The sequence below is a fragment of the Lissotriton helveticus genome, chromosome 2_1, assembly GCF_964261635.1.
Source record: "Lissotriton helveticus chromosome 2_1, aLisHel1.1, whole genome shotgun sequence".
Lineage (NCBI taxonomy): Eukaryota > Metazoa > Chordata > Amphibia > Caudata > Salamandridae > Lissotriton > Lissotriton helveticus.
The window spans coordinates 651,624,828-651,649,579 of record NC_136059.1 but is presented as its reverse complement, the minus strand read 5'-3'; the positions used below and the strand labels follow the sequence as shown (position 1 = coordinate 651,649,579).

Genomic DNA, 24,752 nt, shown 5'->3' with positions numbered 1-24,752 from the left:
AGTTTGGGGACGGGGGAATAGAATAGGTAATTGTTTTATGTTAGCAAAGCAACGAAGCATGCCATATAAAGCACTGTTATGACCGGGCACACAAGTGCAAACCTGCAAGGCGCGAAGCTCGGAGAAGGAAGAGAGTCATATATATGCTCCATACGGTTCAAGAGCTTTGAGAGAGGGGACAAGTTAAGGTGCCTTGACTTCAAAACGATTAGTGATTGTCAAAACAAATCCAACATACACTAGGGACAAGAAGTCTCTGGTACATACCACACTATGCACCAACAAATGGTATACTCCCGCAGTCATGATGAGAAACGTAGTTAAGGACCTGATGTTCCCTACATGGAACATGAACGGACTGGGTGATAAACTAAAGAGAGAAATTGTCCTCCAGTATATAAAAAGACAAGCATCTGATATAGCTCTAGTGCAAGTAACGCATTTAATCTGCAATACATGTAAAGCATTAAACGGAGGGGGCTATAAACTCGTAACACACGCAGAGTTCACTTCTAGTTCCCGGGGAACCGGTTTTCTTCTCCGTAGGACCTGCCAATACTTAATTAGTAAAACATGGGCGGGTGATCAAGCCCGATTCGCTGCAGCCACCGAAACGTGGGAAGGGAAATCTTTAACCATACTATCAGTGTATGTCCCCCCAGGACTACAGAAAACCACACTGCAGGACCTCAGCAAGTTTATCCTAGCCCTTCCAATCGGTACTTTGGTGATGGGGGGGGGAGGGGGATTTTAATCTGGCACTAAATCGGATGCATGACTGGCGACCCCCATGCAGAGACCCAGGCACCTGGTCCAAATTGGCAGATTTACCCTCAGCCTGGTTGACATATGGAGACAACTTAACCCTACGACCAGTCAATTTACCTTCCATTCGGGGGCCCACAATACCCAATCCCACATAGACTATATTCTCACTCATGCGGCTAAAGCCCTCGGTTTGGCTAGAGGAATCTCTGACCACTCCCCAGTACTGACTAGAATGACCGTGAGTCTTCAAGCCAGGCTCACCACTCTCACAATCAATCCGTGAGCATTACAAATCCTACATATCAAAACAGACCTGTTACAAAACGTAGACTTATACTTTCAGGAAAACGTGGGCTTGGTTGCATCATCCCAGATCCTATGGAGTGCATTTGGTGCCGTTATAAAAGCACGTGCGCTGGCGCTAATGTTGGGGCACAGAAAAGAACTAACAAAGCGTTTTGAACAATTGGAGAAGGAGATCCCATTAGATGAGACTAACCTGGCCCAGACCACTTACGACGCAGCCCAGCAAGCGCTAGAAGCCAAGAGACTAGACTATGGGCTGCTACTTACAGAGACGGCCAGAGCCAGACAACATACTATATAACATCGGATATATGAACATAGGGAAAGAACAGGCAAACTGTTGCCATGGTTTGAGAGAAGGGAACAGGAGAGCAGATGGGTCCACCAGCTCAGGGGTTCTGTAGGGGAAGACCTACTCCATCCACAAGATATAACAGACATTCGCTACCCACTTCAAAGCAATCTACACTCCTATAACGGCAGCAACATTCTCAGACTTAAAACCTTCTAGCTACTATTCTGGCAGCAACCAAATTGACACCCCAACTCCACCAAATGTACCTAGAGAGTTATGAAAAAGGTCTTCTGCCAGCCGAAATCTGATTAGCTACGATAGTGGTAATACATAAGCTGGGCAAACCAGCAAATGATTGTGGGGCATACAGGCCCATTTCCCTTCTCACGGCAGAGGCCAAAATACTTGCGAAAGTATTTGCGAACAGGCTCTTCCGCTGATCACTAAATTGGTGCACCCGGATCAGTCTGGCTTCATGCCCTGGCCGAAACACTGCTTTAAACCTACATTGTTTGCACAGTGTCCTGGGAAGGAAAGACACACTAAAAGAGGATGTAGCCTTGCTGTCATTAGATGCCAGAATGGCCTTTGATACTATCGAGTGGCACTACCTCTTTGCTTTGTTGGAACAAATGAGTTTCGGACCCAAATTCATAAAGTGGAGCAAGCTCTTAAACACGGACCTAGTAGCAGAAGTCGTGGTAAACAGTCACACATCACAACACATTCGGGTGGGTAGAAGTACCAGGCAAGGGTGCCCACTCTTGCCATTGATCTTTGCACTGGTGTTAGAATCCCTGGCATTCTGGGTTAGGGGGAACTCTTTTCTAAGGGGACTAAAATGGACAGAATATGACGAAGACAGATAATCCCTCTATGCAGATGACATTTTACTATACATGGCATCCCCTGCATACTCAATCTCCCCCATACTTTAGATCTTTTGTATATTGGTAATCACTCTTGATATACATTAAATTGTTCCAAGTCTCAATTATCCCCACTGTGCGGCCCTAGACCCAAACTGCAGAAAGACTATGACATCCCTGTCGCAACAGACTGAGGGCCAGATGTAGGAGCCCTAATACCGGTCGGAAACGGACGATTTCGGCCGTTTCCGACCGGTATTAGGGTTTTTTAATGTAGGAGCATGCTTTACAGAATTGGTATTTTACCGAATCTGTATTTACAGATTCGGTAAAATTACCGAATCGGTAAATACAGACTCGGTAAAAATACAGATTCTGTAAAAGCACATGTAGGTAGCACATCTTTGAGTGCCGCAGGCCTTTCAGATTCGGTATTTTACCACCCAATCCAATTGGGTGGTAAAATACGGAATCCAGGTGTGCATGCACATGTGTGCATGCACACCTAGCCATGTGACAGACAGACATGCCCTTAGGGCATGTCTGTGTGCCACATGGCTCACATGCCCGTCTTTGGGGTGCTAGAGGGTGTGAAAGAGACACCCCCTGCACCCTTGCTAAAATCGGAATTTACCGATTCTGTAATTACAGAATCGGTATTTCCCATTGATTCCTATGGGCTTCAAAGCCCATAGGAATCAATGGGCAATACCGATTCGGTATTTACAGAATCGGTAAATACCGAATCTTAACGATTCGGTATTTACAGATTCTGAAATACCTACATCTCCCCCCTTCATATTTACCACTTCTTAAATACCGAATCGGTAAAATTCGGTATTTAAGAAGTGGTAAATAAGAATTACCTACATCGGGCCCTGATTCCGCTACCTAGGGATATTTACAACCATGGACCCTATAAAATTCTATGAAACCAACTTACACCGTCCGTTGACAAGTCTGAGAACCAATGTCAGACACTGGCTGGGCCTCCCGCTGACTTTGCTGGGTCGGGAATCTCTCTTCAAAATGTTGGCGCTACCCCGCTTCCTATACGCACTGCAAAACACCCCCTATAAGGTCCCAAATTACTACTTCTCAAACATTGCCAGTGCCATACGTACTCTATTGTGGGACGGGCGGGAGGGCACCGTGTATTGTGATGCAGAAGTTAACGGCGCGATGGTACGATGGCGGAATCGCACTGCCCGACCTCAAGCTTTATTACTGGGCATCACAACCAACAGTGATAAATCGCTGTGCATATCGTTGTCGAGACGAGAATCCGCACAGATTTGTGGCTGATGGGGCAGGGATACCAAAGAGCTCTATATACAAACCCCCAAAAACTCGGTCTAATGGGACGCACAGTCCGAACAATAGAAATCTGGCATACAGTCAACATAAATCTGGAATACAGTCAACCGAAAACTTGGCTGGGACAAAATAATTACACTAGCAACCCCACTCTTGGAACACAAGTGGCTGGGCCAATTGAGTACCTGCCCACGGTTCGGCAAATGGGACTTCATAGGCCTTTCATCCTTAGGGGATATGTGGAACAAAAAAGATTGGTCAAATTTGCGGACCTCCAGAAAGCATATCAACTTGCACAGTCCGATACTTTAAGGTACCTACAGATCAGCCATGCCCTCAAAGCGGTGATACCCAAGGAAGGCTCAGTACCCAAAACATCCCCCCTCGAAGACAGATTGATATTAGATCCCATGCCTAGGAAAGCCATCTCTCTAACATACAAAAGGGTGATTAACAATCAACCGGATCAACTGACAAGACTCAGGCAGCAATGGGAGACAGATGTGATTGAATTAGAGTATGACATATGACGACTGGCGGGATGCTCCGGCTTCCCCCAGGTAAATTGCAATCCCCATGAGACTGTTCCAGCTTAAGACCCTACACCGAATCTACCAATCCACAAGTGTTCTGGTAAAGATGGAAAGGAGGGCTGATACTCCATGCCTCAGACGATGCGCTCTGGAGGGTGCCTTCTTCCCCACAATAAGGGAATGCCCAATCATCCAAACATACTGGGACGTGGTCACAACATGAATGGAGGACTCGGGAGGGAAAAAGTTGAATTCCACCCCGAAACTCTGTCCATTAAATATATGAGAGGCCACGGACTTAACCCGAATTGAACAATCCTGGGCTTCATTGGGATGGCCCTGGCGAAGCGTAATATTACACAAAAATGGGGAATTGGGGAACCACCACTATTAAACGGGTGGGTAGGCGACATGGATATGGCCATGATAGCAGAAATGGATGTTTTCAAAAAGAGAGGGTGCCCCAAAAAATGGGATTGAAAGTGGGCAGCATGGAAGACGCACAGAGGCGATCGAACTTTGCAGAAGGGTGGAGGTGCTGCAAGACTTGCCAAATGAAGAGGGTTAGAGATAGGATAGAAGGAAGGTTCAGAATTCCCGCTCTGCAAACAAAATGTAACTAGATTGTGCTTAGACGCTGTCAAATGACTAACTGTACTACTGTGCTTTTGTTTTGTTTAAATAAAGAATTTAAAAAAAACTGTGAAGAAATAAAACCACCCATAACCACCAGCCACCCCGCTCCTCCGTACTGAGTATTTCTAGGCTATATGTCATGGGATTCAAAAACCATTTAAAGTAAAGGGATAACCATACAAGCATCAACAGTATGTAGGTAGTATCAGGAGACTCTTGAGGAACCAAGTGTGAACTTACATTACATTACCAGGCGGAGTAGCCGCAGGTGAGAGGGACATGTCAGTTCTCTAAATTGGGAGGATAAAATTTGGATGAATGGGGCCAGCTGTCGGCATAGGAAGTAGATTCGGGGTGCAACGCTAAGTTTCTTTCTCGACAGAATTACACAATTTGTGTAATAAAAAGGTGTGTTCAGGTATTCCATCTGTTCCTCATAGGGACAAGATCACGTGGTGAGCAGCTCCCATGGCCTGCGCCATTTGTCTGCTCCTGTTGGAACGTAGGGGGTAGGCCAGAGGGTTCGGGACTCCTAAGATAATTTGTCGGAAACCTAGGGATGAAGGTGTGAAAAGCAGTGTCGATGTCCAAAAGTATTTGGCCCCAGTATCTGGTAACTTTCGGACAGTGCATAGAAGATACAGTAGAGTCCCCAGTGTTTCCACACCCTCGCCAGCATTCCCTGAAGCACCTAGAATTCCATTTGTGGAATTGTGCCAGCGTTCGGTACTAATAGGAGACAATCTTATAAGCATTTTCAGTACTGGCCATATTATGCTCTATGTGATGAGCTCTATAAAAAATGTCTTCCAATTCTTTAGTGGTAATGGTGCACCCAATTTCTGCCTCCTGGGGAATTTGTCCCTTTGTTTTTATTGGGGGGGGTGGGGGGGGGGGGGGGTAATCTTCCCTGCCTAGCAAGATGTGCAGCTCAGATATAAGATGTTGTCATCCGTCTTAAGCAGTAGCCAATTCACAAATGGGGTAATGGGACAGCCCCGCTCCTGCCCTATATCCCTGGGAGGTCACTCAGTGCTGGAGCTGCACATATTGAAAATGCTCAGCCACCGTCATAATAGTCAGCTTTTGGTTGGTCAAAGGGAATGAGGCCACTCTGGTCAAAGATAACCTATTCACTTGAAGCCCCATTCCTCCCACTGTCGAAACATCCCCGGTTCCAACTCCGGAGGCAAATCAGGTTGGCTAAGGTCTGTGTCATCGGAAAAGGGAATGTGGTAGGGCCAGATCTAACATCCACCATATCCCACACTTTAAGCATTGAGTTTGTTATAGGTGAGGAGTATCAAGCCCCAGGTCCTATTCTTGCGCAGTACCCAGACCTCTTTCCAATGCTGGAGCCTGTGACAGCTTGGTCCATAAAGGAACAGTACTTTTCAGAAAGTGTGCGGTTTCACTCCACCAAAAAAACCTGAGTTGCACCATTTGATAATAGCGGAGTATCATAGGGACCGCTAGACCTCCATCCCTTTTCTGGCGATAAAGTATCCCTTGACGAAGGTGAGATCTTTTACCAGGGTCAGACTGATTTGCATATAGCCATGTCTGAACTGGGGTGGCAGAGTGGGCTAAAGAACGGTGATGGATTAAACCCAGATCTTTTGACTGGGTGTGAGTGTTTGATTGGTGCAGATGCTCTGTCCATCACCACCCCCTTTTGTACCGCTTTTGGCCGCCATAAGTGTGGCAGGGTATGCTCAGACGCGAGTCCCTTGCTCACTTTGCCACTGGATTCAAGCAAGCCGGGCTGAAAAAGGCTGTAAAGCTAGAAACCGGTCCTCGGAAGCTTGTTTCCGGTCCAGGGAAGGCATGGCTTGGCAGTTCGGGCTGGACTGTTCCCATGAGGCACTGGGTCAGACTGATTTGCATATAGCCATGTCTGAACTGGGGTGGCAGAGTGGGCTAAAGAACGGTGATGGATTAAACCCAGATCTTTTGACTGGGTGTGAGTGTTTAATTGGTGCAGATGCTCTGTCCATCACCACCCCCTTTTGTACCGATATCTTTTACCATCCCATAAGTGTGTTGATCTCTAGTTGCAAGGAGAGCTAAGCCTTAGGATCAACGAGAGCTACTGAAACACGTATACATTTATGGGACTATGACGGACAGAGTGGCCAAACAACCCAACACATTTTATTCTTTTGCAAATTTTATATAAAATATGCTAAATGGCTTTTAATACTGTTTAAAAAAAACCCTGCCTATCCATTTAGCAGATGCATACAGGAGCATATTCAAATTGGAAGACGATGAGCTAACTTTTCATGTTGGCACCTTCCTGAGAACCGCTGATGGGCCTGCAAAACGATTAGCAATTCTTGAAGAGCATTTTGAAATGTATGGATTCTTAAAAAAATTATTCATATTTATGTTAAATGAGTATTTTGGCCATTGCTATTGAAATTGTTTTATTGTGACGTAAATTCAAGACTTGAATTGTGATTATATATATATATATATATATATATATATATATATATATATATATATATATATATATATATATATATATAATATCTTTTTTTTATTTGTTACATTCGATGTGCTTTTATGTTAATGGATATTGTCCTATCCGAATAAAGTATTTTGACTTGGCTTGACATGAGAGTATAGTCCATTTTATTTCTGCTATCGGGCCAGTTCAAGAAAGACTGAGACATCTCCAAGCATCCAGCGCCCCACGCGTCTCGGCGGTCAGAGGAGAATAGTTACAGGCCAGAGCCTTGGAGAGGGACCTGGTAAGTTTGACACCTAGGTAATGAATGGAATCCTTCACCCATTAAAACAGAATTTGAACTTACAGGGCAAACTCATAAATAGTGACGGAGCGGTTCAGAATCTGCAATATCTGTAAGTTTACTTTAAAGCCAGAGACCTCACTGGGTATTCTGAGTTCTGAGACCAGCACAGGGAGTAAGGACATAGGGTTGGTTATGGACAAGATGACATCATCAGCGTACAGGCTGATGAGAAGTTGGCCTCCCTCAGAAGTGACACCTACAATGTCCGGATTATCCCCTTACAGCTGCGCCATGGAATCCATATATAGGATGGAGGGGACCCCAGTCGTGTGCCCCGTGATATTGGAAAGGTAGAGGAAAAAAGTCCATTGACCCTTACTGATGCTCTGGGTGTGCTATAAATGCAGCTGATCCATCGTCCACAATTGACCAACGTAAAGTCATGAAGAGATGGGTCCAATGGACACATTCAAATGCCTTTTTCAGCATTTATGGAGAGGAGCAGTGCTTCTCTCAGAGACTTATGGATCTTATCCAGAATGTGGATAAGACGCTTTGTATTTTCACCACATTGATGCGCCGGAAAGAATCCAGCCTGGTCCAGCTTTATCAAACCTGGCAAAAATGGGTTTAGACGGTGCGCTAAAATACCAGTGAACAGTTTGACATCCATATTTTATAAGGAGATGGGTCTAGAGGACCCGCATAAGGTCGGGTCTTTGCCCATTTTTGGGATGATAGAGATACCAGTTTCCAGCATTGAATCAGTGATGGAGCCGGAGTCTGCAAAGGAGTTATACAGCCGTGTGATATGGGGGCAAGCTCCTGGCAAAAGACTTTGTAAAGTAGGGCACTACAACAGTCCAGTCCTGGGGATTTCAGCAGCTTCAGACGAGCGATCGTCGAAATTACTTAGTCTATTCGTAAGGGTTGATCCAAAGCTTTAATCTCTACAACCGGCAGGGTATTGAGATTGGCTTCAGGGAGCGGATCTCCCCCAGGGCTGGCCACTGAGTACAAGCTGCCATAAAAGGCCAGAAAAGCAGAGGAGATTTCTGCATCGGAGCGGGCTGTTAAGTGGGGGCCAGAGCAAATCTCCTTGACTGTTCCGGCATGGATATTACTACGGAGGTGGGGAGCAGGCATCCTCCCGCAGCGATTGCTGCAGGTGTAAAGTTTATGCTGGAGACGCACTAGGGTTTTTTTTGCCTGATCAAGATTAAGAGGCTCTTGCAGAAATGCCATTTGTGCATAGAATAGACCAACCTTTTGGTATCGGAATCTTACCTCCTCTGCCCCCATAAATTTATCCTGCTCAAACCGCAGATGCCTACTATCATTGGTTAAAAGAAACTGCCTCTCACCTTGTACCTATAGAGTAAGTCCCACTCAAAAACCTTCTGCAGCCTGGTTCAAACCTGAGCTAGTGGTGGGCAAACATAACTGCAAAAAAGTGGAACTTGCCTCCTGATCTGCTCATGGTGCTTCCGAGAAACATAAATGCCACCTTGTTGGAAAAGCTTATTTAAAAAAAGTAGTCAAGGAAGTTTGTCTCTCCCACATATCTGCCACTATTAATTCAGACACCATCTCACCCAGTGCAATTTATACAATTGTTACAGACCTTATGGACCCTACCACGCGATACACACCCTTATCTTGCTACCAAGACTTTTGTAATGCCTTATCCAGTTTTTTCAAAGCCAAAGTTATTTTATTCAGTACTATTTTGGGGCCCACACCTACCTTTGCTGCCCCTTTATTACTGATTCATGAACCTTTAGATCTCCTTTTGCATTTTCCCTTCTTTCTGTTGATGAAACTATCTCTTTATTTTAGCAAACCTGGTTCCCTTTTGGACCCCTACCCAGAGTTCATGATGAAATAAACTGGCCATGTGTGTGCTTCGATTCTCAAATCTCTCTGCAATCTCGATTCATGACAAATGTGTGCCTGCCTGATGGCAAAAAAAAAAACAGATTATTTAGCTGCTGAAGAATTATTCAGCAAATCTGGCCACCCCCGTAACTACCTACTAAAAACTTTGAGAATCAACCTGTAACTTCCTCTGTTCATTGACCACACCCCCATAAATTCAACCCAAGCCACTTTCCTCTGCTCTACAGTGTTGGTGGTGTTAATCAAGATGAAGAGGGTTTGAGGGGGGGGGGCTTTGTCATGCTGTACCTTCAGTGCAGCTTTTAATACGATCTCTCATCCCCACTGTTATTCACAGGCAAAACCTGTTAGGGCTTTGTGGACCTGGGCTCCTCCACTAGATCACATTGAGTCCAACAGGCAGATCCAAGGTTTCTCTTCCTCCTTTCTGCTTTTCATCTAAATATATAATTTACAGACTTCCTCAGAGATCCTCCATCAGTCTATCTCTCTTTAATCTTTACATCTCCACATCCAAGACCATTACTTTTAGCTGATGTTTCATTCCAATGATATACATATAATCATATCCTTTTAAGGGCCATCTTGGTCCTCCCAAGACCAATTTTAGGGCTTGTCTTGCGGCAGTGACCTCTTTGATGCAGAGTAACTGCCTCAACATCAATAGAGACAAAATGCAAGTTTTTTTCAGTGGCCCTGCAGTCACCTGGACCCCCTGATCATGGTGACGCCCCTGTGCCTACACATTTAGTTTAAAACATTGCAATGCTCATTGATAGCAGCCTTTACTTTGAGAAACAAATCAAGAGTTGCATCATCTTTTTTGTAGTGCCTTAAACTAATTCAGAAAAATTCCAGCTCCCTCTTAAAGAATGCTGTAAATTGTAAGCTCAAGCCCTTATTCTGTCTGGAATTATCTCTCTACTTGGGTCTCCTTAAACAGCACTTGCAGCAACTCAAACGTATTCAGAACTCCACTGCCAGACTTCTGCTGAGATGCCGGGCCAACTCCCCAATCTCTAGCGAAGTGCTTGCTTCACTGGCTTCCAGTAGCCTAACAAGTTATTTTCAAAGCGTTGCACATCTGTCACAGTCTTTTTTCTTCTCTGGACATTTTGATCTTCAACAGAATTATTAATATATTTTTGTAATTATTCAAAAACCTTTATTGAAAAAGTTCACATATACAAATTGCACTTCAATATCAAATCAGAACATTATGCTCAGCGGGTCATTGACAGAGTATCATGGACCGAAAGATGATACAATCGTACACAACCTTAGTTCTGTGCAGTATGGAAAGGGCACTACAAAAATCAAAATGCTAAAGGAGACAGCGGCCCCAATATGAAGATAGTGGCTGGTACTGCCTCAGGGGGACGTGGGGACATAAAGGGGAGCAGTCACTGATCAGAACCGGCGGCCGCCGCAGACGTAGTGCCGGCAGGTAGCGCAGGGGAGGCAGCATCGCTCGGGTGGGGTCGGGAGAGGAGGTATGTCACCAGGGGGCCACATATGTCTTTTGGACGGGATAGCACAGTCAGTAACTCCCACAATACTGGTAACCGGGTCAGACACCTCGAGTCGTCGTCGAGCCATTGGGAAATCTGAGGCGCCGGTCTACGGCCCCAACACATAGCCACCCTGCGCCTAGCCAGAACGAGCAGCATAGCAATTAGGCATTGAGAAGAGTCTGGGCAAAATTTGACAAAGCCAAGCAGGCACAACGGTGGGTCGGGCTGTACCATGACAGAAACAATTTCAGAAATGACGGCACAGACCGCCTGGCAGAACTCCGACATCTTTGGGCACAACCATGCCAGATGAGTAAAATCCGCGTTAGTGCAGCGCATGCCACTATCGTTAGGTGTGAGTCCCAGTTTATGGAGCTGAGCAGGGGTGCGGTATAGCCTATGTAAGTATTTAAAATTTATTAGACGAAGACAATAATTAGGTGATAATTTCTTCTTCTGGTTGCAGCAATAGAGCCAGTCTGCCTGAGCAATATCCATGCCCAAGTCCTCGCCCCAAGCCAAGCGTGCTCGGTCAGTGGAGATAGAGGTGGGTGATAGCTAAGAGCGTATAACTTAGTTACCAATTTACAAGGAGAGGAGGATGTAAATATAAAATAGAGGGCAGGCATTGAGGGAGGGGGCTGGGGAAACGTTGAATGTAACTCCTTGCAGATGGCGCGCAGCTGATAAAAAAGCAAAGTGTCCATTGAACCAGAGGAATCCGGAAGAGAGTAGAACGTGTCGCCGGGATAAAGATCCACCTATGTCGTCAGCCACATTCGGGTAGCCTGTTTAGACATGCCGTTTGGCTGGAGAGGAGGGAAAGCGCGATGGCGTATAATCGGCATGGCATTAGCCGATAAAATCTGAGCATTGGAGAGACGGTGCAGTCCGGACCAGGCCCAGCTCAATGTCTTGACCGTGTTTACCTCAGAAGGTTCTTCAACAGAAACTTCATTTATATGTGCTTAACTTGCCATGCTTCCGAGGATTCAGTAGTTGGGTACTGGGGGGTCTGTCCTCCTATTTGCTCACCAAACACAGGAACTCCTTTCCAGCCTCCATTTGCAAGAAGCACAACCAAGACCTTCTCATAAAAGTGCTAATAATCTAGTATGATTGCTTCTCCCAAGTCTTAATTCCGTTTATTGATTTTCTTTTTTTCTTCACCTCACATCAAGGTTAGCAGAGCACTGCACGAATTCTCTTCATTCATTCACTATTGATGACTTCTATGCTTTCAATGCTTATATTCAGTGAACTACTATTTTAATATCTGCGAAGTGCAAGCCTTTTCATTCGTTGCAGCTGGAGGGTTTCTTTGTTGCTTGTTTTAAAGGTTGTTTTATTGAACTGGGTGAGTGTCATAATCACCAATTGATATATTGAACATAGGCGAGAGCAGGTCTGATGAATGACATGGTATATAACACACCAGTAGCCATCATATCAAACACATTTTAGGAATTTTTGAGTTAGTGCATTTTCAGTACATTAGCAAAAGAAAGACATTTGAGTATTTAAACGGCTACATTCCATTTTGTTTTTTCTCCAGGCAAGTGTTTCTTTTATGTAGGAACTCCTCCCTCTGTCCAATAACTGATTAAGGACATGTACCCTTCCCTTTTAATGCTGAGCACGGATTTGCTCCTTACCTTGACATATATAAACTAAGTATGGGTGAAATTTGCGAATTCGCGGTACGCGAATTCACGCAAAAGCAAATTCGCGGTTCGCAAAATCCGCCAATTCGTGCAAACTTGCGGATTTTTTTATTTTTGCGTGTTCGCGGGTTTTTTTTTCAGCACGGCTACCGAGAACTGATCCATGCGGTCGTTTTTGGGCGCGGCCATCTTGTTCGCGGGAGGAAAACAACTCGGCAAACGCAGAATCAAGGTAAGTCAACGCAGCGCGCGCAAGATTGTATTTTTGAAGCGAGAGGAAATTGAGGAGCAAGGAGAATTGTTTGAAGCAAAAGGGGATAAAAGAAGGAATAAATACAGGAACTGTGAAGGAATCGATAAACAATGACGTGATGAGAAAAGGTATTTGTTGGAAAAAGGAGTGGTTAATCGAAGTAAACAATATTAGGCAACTGAGAAATGAATGGAGGAAGTAAAGATATTATTGAAAGTAAAGGGATAAGAAGGAAAAGATTAACATCAAATAAAGAAAAAAGGAATGGTAGATTCCAAACCATTGAAACAATGAATAAAAGGTTAATTATAACAGGCAAAGGTGAGCCGAATGGAGTGACCAGATGAACAAAAGAGGATAATGGAGAAATTAAAAAGATGAAATACAATAGGGAAAATCTGGACCTAGATCAGTAAAATAATTTTCACAGAAGATGGGATGCAAAGAAGGCGGGATGAATGAATGCAAAAATTAATGATGAAATGAATGATTAATAGAGTATGGCAACAAATGGTAAGAAGAAGGACCTAAGGAAGAAATAGCGGAAGGAAGAACATAAAAATATGTTAAAAAGGAAAACAGCATAGCGAGCAGTTCATGAAATGGGGAAGTAGGAAATGATAGCACCCAAGAAAGGAGGTGGTAAGGGGGAAATGGAGCAAAGGAAATACGAGGTTAAGGAAGGCGTGTTAAGTCAGCATACTGTTCAACCAAATAATCTAGATTTGAATTCCAACCTCATCATTTGCTCAAAGTACATGTAGCAGTCCTATTTCCCATACCAAAAGATGACCTACACAAGTAGAAAATGCTGCCACAGTCTTTAAATATGCGTATACATTTTTCGTCCTTTTTATTTAAACCTTCTCTGTGGAAATTAAATGTAGAGGACCATGCCTTCGTTCTTTTCTGCCAATTTCAGACATATGCACAGACCCACATCTACAGGTGTCTAAACTTAAGTCTTTGATATCAGTACAGCATATATGCCTCTTTAATCTAAAATTTGATCTTTCATTACATGATCTAATCGGCAGAGACTGGTACCATGCACATCAGAGTATTCCGAGAGCATCCGGTCTATGTCCATTCTATAAAGATTGATTTCCTTCTCGTGTTCTGTCATTTGATATATATTATGTTGCATTTTGCGTTCTGCATCACATCCTGTATGCTTGATCAAGATAACAAATAGTAAGTTAGTTAACCTAGGGACAATTTGTTCCACTCTGTCAGTCATCTGTTGTAATGTTTGATGGTAGCTTGGGTATAGTGTGTTAAGCCCTTTCTCTCCTGTAGTACTATCCCAATGGTGGGATAGTACTACTGAAAAGTCAGCTATTTCTAATTGTAATGGGGAAAAAGCTCAGACAAAAGCTAGAGCATTTTATTTTTTTATATAAATGGAGCTGGTGTTGATTTTCTTACTAGGATTGTATCTCTAAGACCTCTTGATGTTATACAAGAAAGAAGATATTTCCCCTTACTATAAGGACAAGAGGAAATGCAAGAGAAGGGTGGCTGTGTTGGGGAGTGCGCTGACTCCAATGACTAGGTCATGGCTTAGGAGCATATGTTATTATACTGATGCAGTCAACTAATATGTACAGTTATTGCGCTGCCCTGCACACCCTGAGGATCTACATGATAAGCACTGCATGGATTCTTGTCAAAGGAAAATGGGGGCAAAATGAATGGCTGTCTTTAGTGCCTATGGGGTCATGGGCTAGTTGCTCTTGCTTACCTAGAGGGAGGGCTGATATCTTATCGTTCTGCTTAAAAATGTCAGTACCCTGACAATCTGACCTCTTGTCTGAGAAATTTACTGAGTCAGTTCAACCATTCTAGAGGCAATCAACAAGCGCTTCTTAGTAGGGAGGGTACATTAGGTTCTACTTGATTTTGGTTTCCAGACAGCTCAGCGCACGCTGGGAGCAGAGTGGTATAGTGTATCCTTACTTTCTTGTTGGTTAACATAAAATATGATTAGAAGTTCCCACAGTAATTCTTTGTTAGTGAGATCAGAAGAGCTTCTCAACAGGATGATAGGGTTTGTTTGGCAAATTAACGTGATGGGCCACACTATGTAAACTTTCAGCCTGCACTTCCCATTTGTCGTCGGGGAGGAATAGAGAGAGGTACTACATAGGTGATCCTACGGGGAACCGCCCTACACGTAGTAAGTCTTGATCTCTGTCTTCTTATGCTGCAACCGTCTAAACCATAATCCTGACAGCTCAGATTATGGTTTAAACTTTTTTGTTTTTCTCCCACCAGCGAGTGTGATCACGGGGTACCCCCTAACCCTCGCCTCCCATGGGGCTAGTCGCTCCTTCCTAAAGGGGTAAGATGATTGATTGCTCTTTTGACTTTGTTCCCAGTACACTTTACTGGGAACATATATGATTTATATTGAAGATTACAACTCCAATGGGAGTTTATAATCTCATAAACTATACCAAGTACGTCTGAACATTAACTGCACATATATTGCTTTGACTGCACTTTTTGTTCTTTCAATATTCTCACAGGTCAATGGACCCCCTGAGTGGATAAAGACTATAGGTCATATCCACAGAGTGGCACTACCTATACAGCATGGTAAGATTGGAGCCCCCAACTCGGTCCTGATGAAAGCCATGTACCCGTTGGACAGTATGGCTGAAACATGTTGACCTACTTTTTTTTTAAAAACTCACATAGCGGTGATTGGATGATTGCTTTCTTATTCACCGCACTTCTGTTTTTAGATCCCACATGGTTCCCTCACTAAATAAAGTTTCATTGGGGAACTCTTGATGGCTTTTTAACTCACTATTTCCTTAGGGCCCCCACTCACTTTAGAAAGTGCATCCCTGTCGTCAGGTGCATGCCCGTCCTCCACCAAACGGGGTTTCTGGAGGGCGAGGACTGGCAATTGATGAAGCATGACACCTGGTGGTGTGTGATGCCAGTCCTTCACTTTTTGTGAGATGCCCTCAGAACTGCTCGGCAATCCACATTCACTTGGTTATTGTCTAGAATTGGTCTTTATGTGTGACGTATGGCAAAGCTAGAGCACAGGTTTTTAGACCGGAGCCATGAGTATTCGGACAAGAGAAAGTTCTCGGTGATGAGGGTTTCTTGCCAAAAAATGGTATCTGCATCTTCTGGTTCTGACTGATTACGCAACCATCGTCAAATGACCTTACAGTTTCTTAGTTTATTTATGAGCCTAGCTTCAATCTTCTTAGTTGGGGAGTGCTCCTTCGATTGTTCCTACAATTGGTTGATGAGGTCTCCAAAAGTTGAATGGGGGTGAAAGACAGTCAAAGCCCCTAACTTGGAGGCTATCTATAGTGTTGGTTAGAGCTTCTATAGATGAGATATGGAATAGTGGAGGTAAATATAGTTTCTGATGTTGGCCGCCTTCAGCAGCGTACTTAGTAGCAGGCACATTGATGCCATTACAAACATATCTTTACAAATCACACAGTGCTTGAACCATAAGACATGCTGCTGGGCTAAGTGTGGGGGATTTGGTTATTGGCTTTTAAGACCACCAGGATGATGAAGCTTAAAGAGTTTTCTTTGTTTCAGCACAGGTGAATGAGAGCAATAGTTTTAAAATGATTTGTTACCCTCTCAGTGGGTTTAGGTCAGTAGTGGATGAGACATTACTTTTGAAGCAAGGGCTGGCAGGAGACTTCTGCACCATCATCAAATGAAACACTTTGGGCTGTCAGCAGGCTCATGCGATATCTTCAAATGAAACACTTTGGATGGTCACTGGAATGGGAATCTACATCATGCTCTGTGGCGGGGAGGACCGTGTTGCAGTGGTGTTCTGTCGGTAAGATTGGATACTGTGCTATCATTCCTAACATTAGTGGTAATAAGACTTGTACAGAGGGAGAATTGTGAGTACAAGGTCCTCTTGCATGGGGAACAGGAGATAGTAAGTTGGTAGTAAAAGCATAAGTTTTCTGTCAATAGAGGCTGTGTCAGTATTTAGTCACTCATTTTGTTCAGATATTTTTTATACATACTTCTAGGGGCCATCAATATGTTTGGGATATCGGTGAACCGCTTTAAGTTGTAGCGCAAAACATTAAAGAATCCAAGTTTTTGTGCGTATTTCTAGACACCAGATAAGACATGACTTTCCCACCTAGTGATTTTGTTCTGTAACTGATCAAAGGTATACAGTACCATGTTTCATTTCATCTGAACGCTAGATCGGTTACTCCTTTGCATGTCAGTAGAGAGTCAAATAGGAGATGGGTTTGTAACTGAATCCTAGTGGTATAAAATAAATGAACTACAGTCATAGGGGATGCCCTTTCAATATGTAACAAGTTCTACCTACTTATAAAGATTTAATTCATTCCCCCTCACCCAAAAGGCTTTTTCGTGCCTATTTCTCTGTTGATATGTTGTCCCCCAAATCCAATTTCATGGATGCAGCTGAAATCAAGGGATCATTGCATATCAATGTAAATCTCTCAGAGCTTAAGCCCTGAAAGGTGGGTCTTGTATACAATTAACAGACTTATTGCTGTCTTCTGTTTGAATAAACTGGAGGTGTCCAGACCGGCCACCTCTGCCAGCAGGCCATCAATCACTGGTACATGGTTTTGGGTTATAATATTTCAGCGATCAGTCTACTTAGTGAGAGCAAAACTCTGAGATTAACAAGTTTTATAACGCCGGAATTGAATGACCGCTTAAGCCCAGTGACTTGATTGCACCCAATGACTGCCATATGTGTCTAGGTATCCATCCTCCTTTGGTAAGTTACATGACTCTGTGGGGCGTCTTCTGTTTAAATTGAGGACATTGAAATGATGGTCCACAAGTGCAAAGCTGGTAATCCTTGCTTCCTCTTATGTTACCCAAACCAGGTGAGTGGTCTTGTGTCCTTGACAAAAAATAGTACTTTTCTATTTTTTATAGAGAAGACTTCTTTCCCAAAAGGAAGGGCATATTCTCAATCAATCCTTCAGCCGATAGCTGGTAAGTGGTACGCAACTATATATCCATACACAAAAGTCTTTCAGGGCAGTTATCTGATAACATGATCATTGCATACTTGAGCAGCTATGCAAACCACCTAGCTGCAGAAAGTAAATGTCCACTAGCGTTCTAGTTTCTAGCAATAACATTTAAATGTGTGTTTAAAACATCAGTGTTATAATCTACTTAAATACGGAGATATTCAGTTTATCGCATATTTGTATATACTCTTTTATCTTTGTTCCCATTATTGGTTCGACCCTCCTCCCCTTTCTCCTTCTATTAGAATGTCCCACTGGGAGCTTACTTTAGAAAGTTCATGACTGACTGGCAGTTTGGAGAGTGGATCACTGGAATAAAGAAGGCTTTTTTCATCCTTCGTTTCTCGTGCTTTATTCACTTTGAATTGTAATACTGGTGACGATCTCTGTGCAGAGGGCAGTCCAGTCATCTCCCCTTTCAGTACTCTCTCCATGGTGGACTTGTTGTCCAGTGCTTGCTGATGTGACGTAAAGGAACAGTGTCGCCTTCCTACAGCTACTGAAGTTCAGCATGCCTGCTTCTCACTGTCAGTAGGTGTTTTCTAAATTAATGTAAGTGAATAAAGCACAAGAAACAAAGGTTCAGAAGAGCCTTCTAAATTCCAGTCATCCACTCTCCGAACTGCCAAATGTGAAAAAGGGAACTAATTTGCTAGGTTGGCAACATCAAAAGGAGTTGGGTATAACATTAGATCCTTATAACAAAGATCAAGTTCTACTTGTAGATTGCAGTAATGGTGCATCTAATATATGTGAAAAATATCTGGAATTATATTCGAATAATCTTGGTCTATTGAAATATTTTCCACATAGAATAAAGGTAATACAAGGAGCAACACCTATTGTGCATAAACCATGCCCTGTTCCACTTAGGATGAGAGAACTTTTACAAAATGAGTTAAACATGTTGTCTGAGTTGAGTATCAGTCAGTCAGTCAAAAATTCTTTATTTCGATTAATTAAAATCATAAAAGACAATACAAGGAACATGAGCCTCCACACAGTAAAAACATTTAAAAGAAAATGAGCATTCAATTTTTACAATTCATAAATGCAATGTCTAAAAATCAATAAATAGCTAATATACAATCTAAAAAGACTCTTAACCAGCGGCTATAAAGTGCATCATTTGGTAGTTCAAGTTAAAACCATGATACCCTTTTGATCCCACTGCATGATTACATTTAAAGGAGTCTTCTTTTGTTTATCCGGGCCGCGGCCGCCAAAAAGCTGACCACGCTATAAGTGACCTGAACGGAACTAAGCATTTGTAAATGTGAGAGCAGGCCTTACTCGTACGAAACCAGCATCACGCAAGATTGGATATAAAATTTTTTAACGTGCCTCTGAGTAATGATCACAGAACATTACCAGATGGAGTGTGTCCTGTGTGGAAAAATTATCACAAGAACATGGCGCTCCGTCTTCAGGTTTCCCCCATTTGGGAAATACACCCAATATAAGATGAATGAGATTGAACCGGAATCTGACCAATAAAAATTGATGGATGGGCTTGGTGACACACTTCAGATAAGGTTCAATAGATGGGGAAATTGATAAGCCATAAATACTTCTCACCACTGGTTTTCTCAGCTCCTGCCCCTCCCTTTCTGCCTCCAGCAGGTTACGAAAGTTGTATTTGATCCACACTATGTCCTCCTTTATAATGCCCTGTGGTGAAGTAAACCAATCTGGCCGACCCAGCCTAGCGCATGCCGCTCTAACATATGCCAACCATGGGATCCTGTCTGCCTTCTCTAGGGCTAAACAATCCTTCAGGAATAAATGGTTAAGTGTAATCTCTTCATTCAGCCAGGTTTTTGCCCAGCAAATCAGTGGAGCCATTTTTTAGGAGATCTGTAACATAACCCAGGGCCACCTCCGAGTGTATTGAGAATGTGGGGGATGATTGCGGTAGTGACAGGAGAGATCTAAGGAACCTGTTTTCCGCAATTTGTATTTTGTTCGATTCCACATAGCCCAATATTGCCGCACCATAGGAAGCGATAGCCAAGGACTTAGACTTATAAATCCTTAGCATGGCCTCCATGGGTCTACCTCCCAATCTCTTGGAGAAATTCAGAAGAGCCATAGAAGATCTTGTGACTACATTACTCTTCAACTTCATCTGGGGGCCCAAGTTACCTTTCTCGTCGAATAATACTCCCAGGTAGGAGAAGCAAGGCACCCTCGTCAATTCCTTGCCGTTACACCTAAATGTTTTAACCTTTGTTTTCTTGCTTCGTGCGCCGGCAACCATTACATGGGATTTTGCAATGTTTACTTTCAAATCCAGGGCTTCCATGAAGCTGCCGAAGTGATCCAGCAGCCTCGTAGGCCCAAGTTCGTACGCGCAGAACGGCATCGTCCGTGTACAGGAGGACCGGGATACCCAATTCCCCTATACACGGAGTGTCCAGTGTAGCCGTACCTAAAGACTCAAGGGCATTGATGTAAATAGTAAAAAGAAGAGGGGCCAGTATGCAGCCCTGTCTGACCCCCCTTCTAGAGCTAAATTGCCTGCTACACCGGCCTTCCCTCATGACCCTAACAGAGGCAGAAAGGTCCTGGTGCAGATCCCTCAAAAAATTAACCAAAGATGCATCTAAACAGATCTCATGTAAAATAAACCATAATTTCGAACGGTTAACTAAATCAAATGCCTAAGAAAGGTCCATGAAACCTAAATATAAAAAACCCTCCCTGGCCACTGTATATTTGCTTATAAGGAGGTGTAAATTTAAACATTGGTCCATGGTACCCCTATGTTCTCTAAAACCGTTAGAGAGCACCCCCATGCCCGTAAGCCAATCCCCCACTCTCTGAAGAATGTCCCTGCCCATGATTTTAACGGCAGAGTCAAGCAATGAGATTGGCCTTTAACAGGAGGGGTCCCCTCTATTCCCCTTCTTAAAAATCGTTACTATCACAGAGGGGGACCCAAGGGAGGGAAACCAACTGTGGATACCGCATTAAACACATTGGCCAGGATCCTTGCCCAAAACTGTGGATACATGATGCACAAATCTGCGGGTACCCCATCTGGTCCTGGAGCCTTGTGTCTAGTGGTCTCTCTAATCGCTTTTTCTACCTCAGTAGAGTCAAACCTTAGCGGTAAAGCATGCTGGTTAACAGCTGTGGGGGCTGGTAATGAGCCCCTCTGATCTAGATCATAAATACTCTTAAAATGTTGGAGCCAACTGTCATCCGGGATCATACAATCCGTGTCTAGGTTCTCCTGTTCTGAGAAGAAAGGCTGATTAATAATGGCCCAGAATTGAGTATCATACAACTCATAAAATCTTCTGAATGGTTGGTGTAGGAGAGTAGGATCTGCTTACTATGGTTACCTCCACTTTTTGCTGGTGTTTCACTGTTTCACTGTTTCTCGACTTTAGGCTGGCTGGGGCCCTGCTAACCAGGACCCACGCCTAGCTGCTTTTTCTCTAAAATGATTGCATGTAAATTAGGTACACTCCAGATTGGTTACTGGGTTACATTTGTGAGTCCCTAGTATATGGTACCTTAGGTACCCCTAGAGGCCTACCAGGGGCTGAAGTATGTATTATGCCACCCCTGGGAAGCCTTCCAAAATGGCACCACAGGTCTGCTACTGCAGCCTGGGTAAGGTGGTGCATTCACCCCTTACTAAGATATAGGTCACCTATCAATCCTGAAGGCAAAGTGCTTGGTTTTGTGTGAGAGGATGCCCATGCATGAGCAGGACCCCTTTGCAGCCTTCGGAGCCTATTCTCTGAGGCTGTTCTGTGATGCAGCCAGACCATATACTCCTAAGTGCATTATAACCACGCGGTAAATGCTAACTTTGGAATGGCTGCATGAAAACATGTTGTGTTTGGTGTCAAACACTTTAGAATCCTATCCCCCCCCCCGCCCCCCCAATGCCAGTCCTGGCGGTGGGGGTAGAATTCCACCCTTCTAGGGGGAGAGACATGTACACACTGACCTAACTGGTAATAGTTTAAAAGAGCCCCAGCATCATAAAATGGATGCTGCAGCCACAGACCCGGGTCTGACTTCCTACTGTTGGACGAAACTCCGACAGGGGAGGCCTGGACAATAGGTTTCCTGTCACAGGGAGGTGTAACCACCTCCCAGACAGGTTTTAGTGTATTGGGGCTAGGTGGATCCATTCATAGAATGCTTTTCAGACAGTGCTGGGGGCACACTTGGTGTCCCTGTGCATACCCCAGTTCAAACCGGTTGCAGGGGCACTCAGTCCCTGTTCTGGTGCAAAACTGGACAAAGGGAAAGGGGTGTAGCCACCTCCCTCCCTTGATCCTCAGATAGGTGGGTCCCCAGAGTATGTCCAACCCCTTTTTTCAGTATAAGCAAGGGACCCCAGTCCTTAGGACTTCAGATTATACCTGGACGAAACTCTGATACATATATATCCTGGAACTTCGACGTGCTACGCGACTAGAAGACTGAAGAATCTCCCTTGGGGGTCAAGGTACCAAAGAAGCATCTTGCCGGTCTGCATTTCCAAGGCTTCCGCCGGACCCCGAAGTATTTGCGACTCAGGACACGGACTTCCAGACATCTCAGAGGCTGACACGAGATCCCAGCAAAGCTGAGATCCGCAGCCCTCACGAGTGACGTGGGACCGGAACACCTTGACACCATGCACATGTGCTAGTCAATCGACTTCCCAGGCTTTCCCGAAGTTGTGCATTGGGCTACTTGTAGTCGAAGCCCCGAGCACCATTTGCACCGCAGATTGTGCGCCTACACTCCACAAGTGTTCCGTGAGCCCGCTTCTAGCATTTCTGCTCAAGGTCCCTTCACGGTCCCTGGTCCGTCGACTGGTGGGTTCCCACGAAGGTAACTCTTCTTTCCTTTGGGCTTCCCTGGTTGCTCCAGATGTGCCCTGACTCTCTCCTCCAAAGGTTGAGTCCCCCAGACCTTGCTGGTCTCCACCGAAGCCGATCTCTGCTTTCTGCATGGGTTGCTGTTGCCAAGGGTTGTTGGGTCCAATCCGGAAACCGACACCTCAGCACTCAACGTCCTTCGTGGGACAGCTCGAATCCAGCACCTGGTCGTCGTCGCCTCCTGGTCCTCTTGACTGAAGAGTCAAGCTTCACCTTCTTCACCTGCAAGCACCCGACATCAGTGGGCATCCGCTCATCGCCTTTCTGGTCATTGGCAAATGACCCAGACTCTGTCCCCTCTGCTTTCAGGTTCTTCACAGCTCTGATCCACCCGGACACTTTCCACTTGGTCGCCAGCAGCAGTTTTGCAGCAACTCGCTATTGAAATAAACGACGAAACCTGTCACCAAAAGACACCTATGCACCCAGCTTCCCTGGGTGAGGTAACTTGAGTACCCCTGTGCTCCCGTTGGTGTTGACTCTAGAACCTCCTAGTTCTAAAGGAGTTTTGCTCCAAGTGTCCTTTTACTTTAAAATTCCAACCGCGACTTTCCCCATCGAAGTTAATGGTGATTTGCGGCTGTGTTTAGACACTACACGCGTCCCTTGTGGGTCCCCTGTGTCACTACCTTGGGTGTTTCCTGGTGGCCCCAGCGGTTCTAAAGGCTCTAGGCCTTGTATCTATGTTAGTCGCGGTTCTTATACAACTTTCTTAATATATGGTTTGGTACGCCCCTAGGTTTCAACATATATTGTGCTCATTTACTGTGTGCTAATTAAGTTTACTGAATGTACTTTTGCATCTAGCCTCATAAAGAGACTAGAGGGATGTGTTTAGAATGAATGCATATATTTTATATATATATACCTGGTGTGGTTCTCCTTTCGTTTGGTCATTCACAAGATTATAGACTGGTGAAACAAGCTGCTTTACATTCCATTTGAAGGCTTCTCTCCACAGCTACCACTAGGATGGCTTTCTATAAAGGTTGTCTTTAACCTACCATCAATAAGGGTCGTTTTCACTGGTGCAAGGTGCCCACTAGAATAGTGGACAGCATATGCCAGGCCAACTTCTCATAGTTTGCTCCAATTGTCATAGCAGCTAAGGCTGGTGGGGATGGTATTTGTGTGGACTTACACAGTCTAAATAGGAACATTTGAGTGGAAAGATTTCCCCTTCCACACATGAATGAGATGTTGAGCACCATGGGTTTGAAAAGTGTTTCACAGTAATTGAGTTATCCATGGCATACCAACAAGTGAAGAAGCTCCATCCAGAATCCAGACCGCGTATTGCTTTTACTACTCCTTTTTGGGCATACATGTTCGTGAGGATGCCTTTTTGTCTTGCTTCTTCTGCGGCAGTTTTTCGGAAGATAATTCGATTTTAGAAGGTATAGAAAAGACCCTTTGTTTCCAGGATGACACATTGATATATGGATTATTGATCGAGGAACATGACTTTATTTCAAGGGTGGTGTGCAGGAAGTTGATGGAGTCTGGGTTGCAGAACAAGTGCAAGGTTAGAATCAGTTTGGTAGATTACCATGGCCACACGATATCTCAGGAAGGGTTCAACCAAAATACAGTTTGATTGAACTGTTAGAGATGCCCCTTATCCAAAAAATAAGCAGAAAGTGAAAGTGAATGGTGTCCAATTTGCGTCCCTGGAAAAGAAATTTCTACAAGAATTGAACATAAAAGAAGAGTAAACTGCATTATAATGTCCCAAAGCCAATGGCTTGGTGGAGAGAACCAATAGTATGATCAAAGAGCACATTCAATTGCCATCGTAAATGGACAAGATGTGGACGAATCCTTACGTTACTGCGTTTGGTCGTACCGCACATCACCCAACCTCATAATTGGTGTATCTCTATTTGGTGTGTATTAGAGGAAGAGAGCCTGGCACAGAAAATGGACCTGTTATGGCTTGGTGGAGGGAGACTTGTAATAACCAATGGTCCTGAAACACAGAAAAGAGTTAAACACCAGTTCCAGTACA

The 24,752-nt window shown here is 44.2% G+C and overlaps 1 protein-coding gene across 2 annotated transcripts in view; it reads left to right on the top strand.

Annotated features, from left to right (window-relative positions):
- TMEM161B (transmembrane protein 161B) overlaps nt 1-24,752 on the top strand; it is a 397,127-nt gene that overhangs the window by 69,220 nt on the left and 303,155 nt on the right. Inside the window, exon 2 of one of the 2 annotated variants that reach the window (XM_078675340.1) lies at nt 17,752-17,811. The exons of the other annotated variant lie outside the window; for it this stretch is intronic. The gene's annotated coding sequence lies outside the window, so the exon portion shown is untranslated. The remainder of the gene's footprint in view (nt 1-17,751; nt 17,812-24,752) is intronic. 2 annotated transcript variants of the gene reach the window in all.